Below are 6,829 nucleotides of genomic sequence, written 5' to 3'. Positions count from 1 at the left end.
AGGCACATGCTAACCTGCTTTTCGCTACCTGGTGCCCACTTCCCAACTGACTCCAGCTGAGTGTTTCTTTCCAGAGAGATGGAGGCTGTCCCCTCTTCCCTCTTTGGATTTGGAACACTGGGAAATCATCTGTCCCTGCCCTGCTCTCTTGATTGAAAAACATTCTTAATGGGTCACTAAAGAACAATACAGATTTTCACCTCAGATACGTTATCAGAGGAAATGATAAGTTGTCTTCAGAGTGTTTAGCTTTATGTTTAAGGTAGATTTGGGGACCAGACGAACTGGTCTGAATCCCAGTGCTGCCCATGGTAGCCATGAGAACGTGGCAGGTTGCTTCCATTTCCTTAGTTTCAGTTCTTTCATTTCTAATGTGGAGGAAATAATAGTAACACCTCTCAAGGCAAGCTGTGAAGCAAAGCCCATAGTAAGTGCTCATTGGTTTATTATTAAACAAATATCTATCAAGTGTCTTCGATGTCCCAAACATTATTCTGGTCTCTTGGATACAGCAATTGACAAAGCAGATGAACATCTCTGTCCTGATTTTGCTTATCTCCTGATGTTCAATCAATATTAGCTGTTATTATTATTAGCTATTATAATTATTAATGTTATACTAAACAGGAAAGCTTTTATCTAGATTAAGTGTTTTTCCCTCTGATGGATGTCAGTCAGTCAATTGCATTTACTGAGCAACCACAGAGCACAGAGCCCTACACTGGGGTCCACATGGACAGGGAAGGAGAAGGGAGGACGGACTGAAGACTGAAGCTGTGACCTCCGCCTGGGGGAATTTACATTGTATACGCAAAGACTAACAAGGACCAAAGGCATTTAAGAAACATGAATAAATTAAACATACCACGCTTCTTGCTTGTCTTTAGTTACTGTCGGTAATAATAAAACATGAGTGGATATTTATCACTCTCCATTGTAATCTGACAGAAAAACCAAGAAGAGAAAACCAGTGGCTTTATCTGAACTCTTTGGAAAAGGGCAGAGTGTAATAAATAAATCGATGTGTGTTTCTTTCTTTTTTTTATAGTTTAATGTATTTTAATAGCAAACTTACAGGAACAGCACAGAAGACAGACAACATTAAAAACATGTACTTGCATGTAGGACAACTCAGAAAAGTATAGTGAATGGATGGAATCTACCGTATGATAAACATGCTACAAATACCATTTAGTTGCCGTCAATAAGAAATTTACTTGTTTTAAAAAAATCCAAATGCTGGCATCATCCAGAAAAATTTAACAGGTTTATTTATAATTGTTATAAAGTTGAACTGCTGAAACTTGTTCACTGAAACATTTGACTCGCATTAATGCTTCACCTCCCTGCATTTATATTAAAAATTCACACGCAAATGAAAATGGAAAAACTGCCAATACCTGATTTCTGTCCCCTATTTTTCCACTCACAATCATATACTTAGGTACCTTGGACCTCATGGGGAAAAAAAAAATCTAACGTTCAGAACTACCAATAACAGGAAGAAGAGAATTTTTTTTTTTTTTTTTTTTGAGAATGAAATGTTTTCCCATCATGGTGGATTCTTAAGCACGTTCTCCACGTATGCGGCATGCCAGCTGGATGTCTTTTGGCATAATTGTTACACGTTGGGCATGGATAGCACACAGATTGGTGTCTTCAAAGAGGCCAACCAGAGAGGCCTCACTTGCCTCCTGCAAAGCACCAGTAGCTGCGCTCTGGAAGCGCAGATCTGTTTTGAAGTCCTGAGCCATTTCTCCCACCAGACGCTGGAAAGGAAGTTTGCGAATCGCAAGTTCAGTGGACTTCGAGAACGTCTAATTTCACGGAGCGCCATGGTACCAGGCCCGCAGCGACGCGCTTTCTTCACCCCTCCAGCAGAGGGCGCACTCTTGCGAGCGGCTTTTGCAGCCAGTTGCTTCCTGGGTGCTTTACGGCCGGTCGATTTGCGGCAGTCTGGGTCGATTTGCGGCAGTCTGCTTTGTACGAGCCATGGCAGGAAGACCTCCTTACTTACCCCTTCTCCTTCGGCTGGAGCTCGGTGAGCGAGAGGCGGCGCGGCGGCGGCTGCGAACACCGCATGTGTGTTTCTTAAACGGTCTTTTTCCCATCAAGTGCCCTGACGAGGCAACAGGCAGACGAATGTCAATGTTACGTGTCTGACACATGACCCACCCGTGTAGCTCTGCAATTTCACAGTTTGAGCCCGTGAAGGGGATTTCAATCATTCCTTTACTCACATCTTTTTCTTTGCAGAGAGAGAAAGGGATTTTACCCAAGGTCGTGCAGCTGGCACGCAGAATGCCTGGACGGTGCCTCAGTTCCCCCATCCCCACCTCGGAGTTCTTTCTGTAACTCCTTGAGATCTCCTTTTGTCTAACGCTGAGTGCAAACCCTTGGAGCTCAATGGGCTTGTTACTAAATTTCTTGTTCTGGGCTCTGGGTACCCGCCTGGTGGGGGTGCCTGAGTAAGGGCTTTCTGATAAAGAGGGTGTTGGCAGTGAGATTAGATATATTTCTAGTGAAAAAAAAGAAAGGGCCTTTGCAGGTATTTTTCTTCATACCATTCTCTTTCCCAAAGAGTTCAGAAAAACCTGCTGATTTTCTTCTCCCAGATCCTCAAATGGCTCAAACAGTTTTTCTGGACACATTACAATGGACAGTGTCATCTGAGTCATATTCTTCTTACTGAGAGGTAACAGAGAACAAGCAAGAAAGAGGGGTGTGTTTAATTTATGCATGTTCCTTCAATGCAGGAGTTCTTTTGATCCTTGCAAAGCATTTCTGTCACTGCGGAGGAGACAATACTCCATGTTCCCCCAGTGTTGATTAAATCCCCTTCTTTGATACTTCCGGCTTCTGAAAGGATGCAAGATGCGCTTGGGAAAGCGGGAGCGATTTTAAAAGGAGGTGCCACCTAGTGGCCAGCGTCGCGAACAGCGGCCCGCGGGGAGGAAGGCCGGTTGCTAAGGGTAGCAGCTGCAGCCATTTGTCTCCACGCTGACTAAATGGCCGGAAGAATCATAGGATGTTTATATTGGGAGCAACCTCCAGAGATTTTCTGTCAAGACATCTGCCTCCAGCCAGCACGAATAATATGTCTTACGCTCATCGTGTTGTATAAAACACTTTTACAAATATTATCACATTTAATTCTCACCATCAGCCCTGTGAATTTTGTATCATCATTATCTCTATTTTAAAGATGAGATAATCAGTTATAATTTAGGCTTCTTGAATGAAATCACTTGGCTAGGGAGAAGGGAAGTAGGAGCTAGAACCCACGTCTGCAGCCCTCAAGCTTCCTACTTGAAATCTACTGTTTTTCGACTCCAGGAAAAGGCATGGAAATTTTGAGATGTAAAAGCAACAGGTTTGTTACCAGTCTGATATCACAGTCCTTGCAGAAAGATTGGGTCAGTATTGGTGCTGATTTTACGTAAGTTTTTCTTTTCTTTTCTTTCTTTCTTTTTTTTTTTTTTTTTTTGAGTTAGGAGAGAGTTTCTTCCACCTGCAATTTCAAACCTAAATTCCCTCTCAATAAATGAACAAATCAAACTGCCTTGGCCAGCAGGAACGGAGCAGGCTTGGCGTGCTACGGCCGTGGGCAGGAGCAGGTGGCGGTCTCCATGTGGCAGTGAACGATGGGGCTATCTGGGAACACGGAAGAGGCTGCTGGTTGTGTCAGAGAAGTCCTTGTAAGAGGAAATTAAGCCGGATATAACCCTGATATGAAATCACTGGGCACATCTCGGGCCCCTGGCTTAAATATTCAGTAGTCTTCAGGGAGAAAATGAATTAATGAATAAGGTCATCTGACCGCAGAATGAAAAAAAAAAGTGTTTGAAAAGTAAAAAAAAAATTATTCTATCCCATCCCTGGCCCAGCCACTCAAACTCTCACAGAGAGAGGAGGGTGTTGAATCCTATTGCCCCCACCTCCTCCTCCTCCTCCTCCGGCCAGTCTGCCTCTGATGCACCCCACTACATGTCCTGGTACCTGGACATTCAAGGACAGCAGCCTTTAGCAGCTTGTTCAATCACAGGCCATTTTCTGAGAGAGAAGCAATCTTCTGTGGTTTGGTTGTTTTAGAGAGAAGGCATTGTTAATGGAGGTCTTGACTTGTGGGCTGAAATAGCAAGCTAGGGATGTGTTTGCTTTCTCTGGCTGTTGCTTGTTAAAGAAAAAACATATTTACAAGGAAAAAAGCCATCTCTGTGTTCCTAAGGGATAAGGCTGGATGGGAAGGTTCCTGAGATTCACAAGCCAGATGAGAGTGCAAACCTCCCGGCACCCACACAGCCCCTCTTCTGAGCTCTCTGCAGGAGACGTCCTGAGGTTCCTCATGTGAAGATTGGGAAGGGGTATTCCTTTCCCTCAAGGAAGAGGCTGCTGGTTGTGCCACGGAAGTCCTTAGGAGGAAATCAACCCAGGCCAGATGGAAACCCTGAAGATACTGCCTTCTTTTCTATTCTCATTCCCTAACAAGAACAAAGAAATCCAAGAGAAAGAACTAGACTGGGTCTGTAATGACCATCAGTATTGAGATTATAAGGTAAACTGATGACGATGTGCAGTATATCCTCAACCTCAAATGAGGTTGAGGGTGTCAGCCTGCTTACAATCCCACGGTGGCAGACAGAGAACCACTTCTTGCGCCCAATCTTAACCCAGAGCCTCTGTGTTAAAACTCGTGTAATATGTTTAACCCTTTCTCCTGGGTGAATTTTAGTCAATTCCCTGAATTTCCCAATTCTCACTTACTTTCTTTTCTTCTCAGAATTCAGGAAGTCTGAAATAAGTCTTCACTGTCTAGGTAGACAGACTGAAGTAAGAGATCTAAAAGGTTAATGAAAGGCCAAAAGGTTTCATCTCTTTCTTTGTACTGGTATTACCTCCTCATTAGTCTTAAATCCCCCAGAGTAATTACAGAGCTCCTTCCTCTGCCAGATCTCCCCACTGCACTTAGATGAGAGGTGTTCAGAGCTGGTTCACAGACAGTGATGTTGGTGGGAACACTAGCCCCTCAGATTGTGAGACCCCCGTCTAATGTGTCTAGCGCTTTGCTAATAATAATAACAGCAATGGCACCTCCAAGACCATGGACAATAATAATAATGTCACACACACGCATTCAATCCAAGGCTTTTAAAAAGAGTTTACTATAAGCCATGTAGGTACTTGGGATTTATCAGTGAACAAAACAGGAAACATTTCTGCACTCATGGAGCTTTCATTATAGTTCCCAAAGGCTTTTGTCTAAACTTACCTTATTAAAACCTTGCAAGAACCCTGCCTGAGTGCTGAGGTCTAAACCTCCTGTTTTGACAGAGAGAGAAACTTATTCATCCTTCTTGTATCGTAAAGCACTTTTCCCTATCCATGAGTCAAACTTCTAATCAACCTAGTCCATAGTTTTTCTTGATTTTCTCTGACAATTATTTATTGCCGGAGAATATCAACATATTGATTTTATTTCTACTGTTGGCAGCTTGGTGTTATGGAAAGAAAAAAAAGGGTCCAGAATGAACCTGAGCTCAACTCCATTCTCCACCACTCACTAGATTGTTAGCCTTGGTCAAGTCTTTTTATTCTAATTTCTGCATAAGCAAAATGGTATAATAAGGACAAAATAAGATGTCTATGAGGCCACACTCAGGGAGGTGCTGTGTGGATGGTTTTGTGCTTTATGCAGATGTGGCATAGAGAGCCCATGAGCTTAGGAGCAAACGCAATCCAGTGGAATCCTTTCTGGGGTATGAACTTATGGGAATAATAAATTCTAGCCTCAGCTATTGAGTAAAGTATGTTTTCTGCTATGAATGGAAAAATGATGGGAATGGAAGCCAGTTCTCTAGCAGACATGTAAAAATAGAAAGGACAATTTGATAAATGGAAGCATCTATTTAGTCTTAGTAGGGAAAGAAAAAGTTCATTGTCAAAGAAGTGATATCAGCTGTTCCTTAGCCGCCCCAAGAAGCCCAGGTCTGGGAGAGAATTTGCGTGGCCATTCAATGCATTTCTCTTCCTCAAGGCAGGATGGCCATGTGGACGCTGGATGGCACCTGGGTAGCTGCCAGTGACAATTGGCATCACTGTGGGACTATTCTGAGCAAAAGGCAAAGAGCATCGAGAAACGTGGGTTTGATTTCTTCCTTTCTCCAGTCAATGCCCGGGAATAAATGAAGATCAAGGATGACAGGTAATAAGCAACCTGCTCTTGGGAGGGGACACCTCACCCAGACCCTGGGATTCCGTCATCGCAGAAACAGCCTGAGCCCGGGATTCCTCCTCAAGGAAGCCTGTGACACACAAGCAGCTTCCGCCTTCTAACAAAGCTGTGGCTGTGCGGGCGGAAGGCTGGCGTGCAGACGTCTCTTCCACACAGGAGAGAAAAATGATATGAGAGCAACTTGGGTGGGAACAATATTTCAGGCATGGCTAGTTGTTAAAAATGAGCTAATTCAGAAGAGGCACATTTAAATAAATATAATGCAAAGGCATAATGGCACAAGATAATAGTTTTGAATGGGAAATTCTAATGACTTCAAGTGCATTTCACAGGGCAATTAATACACATGGCAATGCTGCAGCGTTCAGCAGAAGGGGAGGGGGGAGCAGGGTTGGAAGCAAAAAAAGGGGAGGTGGAGGCAGCTGATAAAAATAGGGTTTGATTTTCTTTGCAGAAGGAGTAATGCTTACAAATATAATAAAGGGGAAAAATATGTGTGTCAGGTTTTATAATTCAGCTTGTAAAATTCAGAATGATTAGTTTTTGAAGAGGGCAATTAGTCCTCCTTTGCATATTCATGGAGATTTAATGAAATGG

At 43.2% G+C, this 6,829-nt stretch overlaps 1 pseudogene; it reads right to left on the bottom strand.

The window, feature by feature from the left end:
• Positions 1-1,397: 1,397 nt before the first annotated feature.
• Positions 1,398-1,994, bottom strand: LOC123627095 (annotated as a pseudogene).
• Positions 1,995-6,829: the final 4,835 nt, after the last annotated feature.

The sequence above is a fragment of the Lemur catta genome, chromosome 23 (assembly GCF_020740605.2).
Source record: "Lemur catta isolate mLemCat1 chromosome 23, mLemCat1.pri, whole genome shotgun sequence".
In the NCBI taxonomy this organism is placed as follows: Eukaryota; Metazoa; Chordata; class Mammalia; order Primates; family Lemuridae; genus Lemur; species Lemur catta.
Note: the sequence above shows the minus strand (reverse complement) of the source record. Positions and strands in the feature narration are given on the sequence as shown.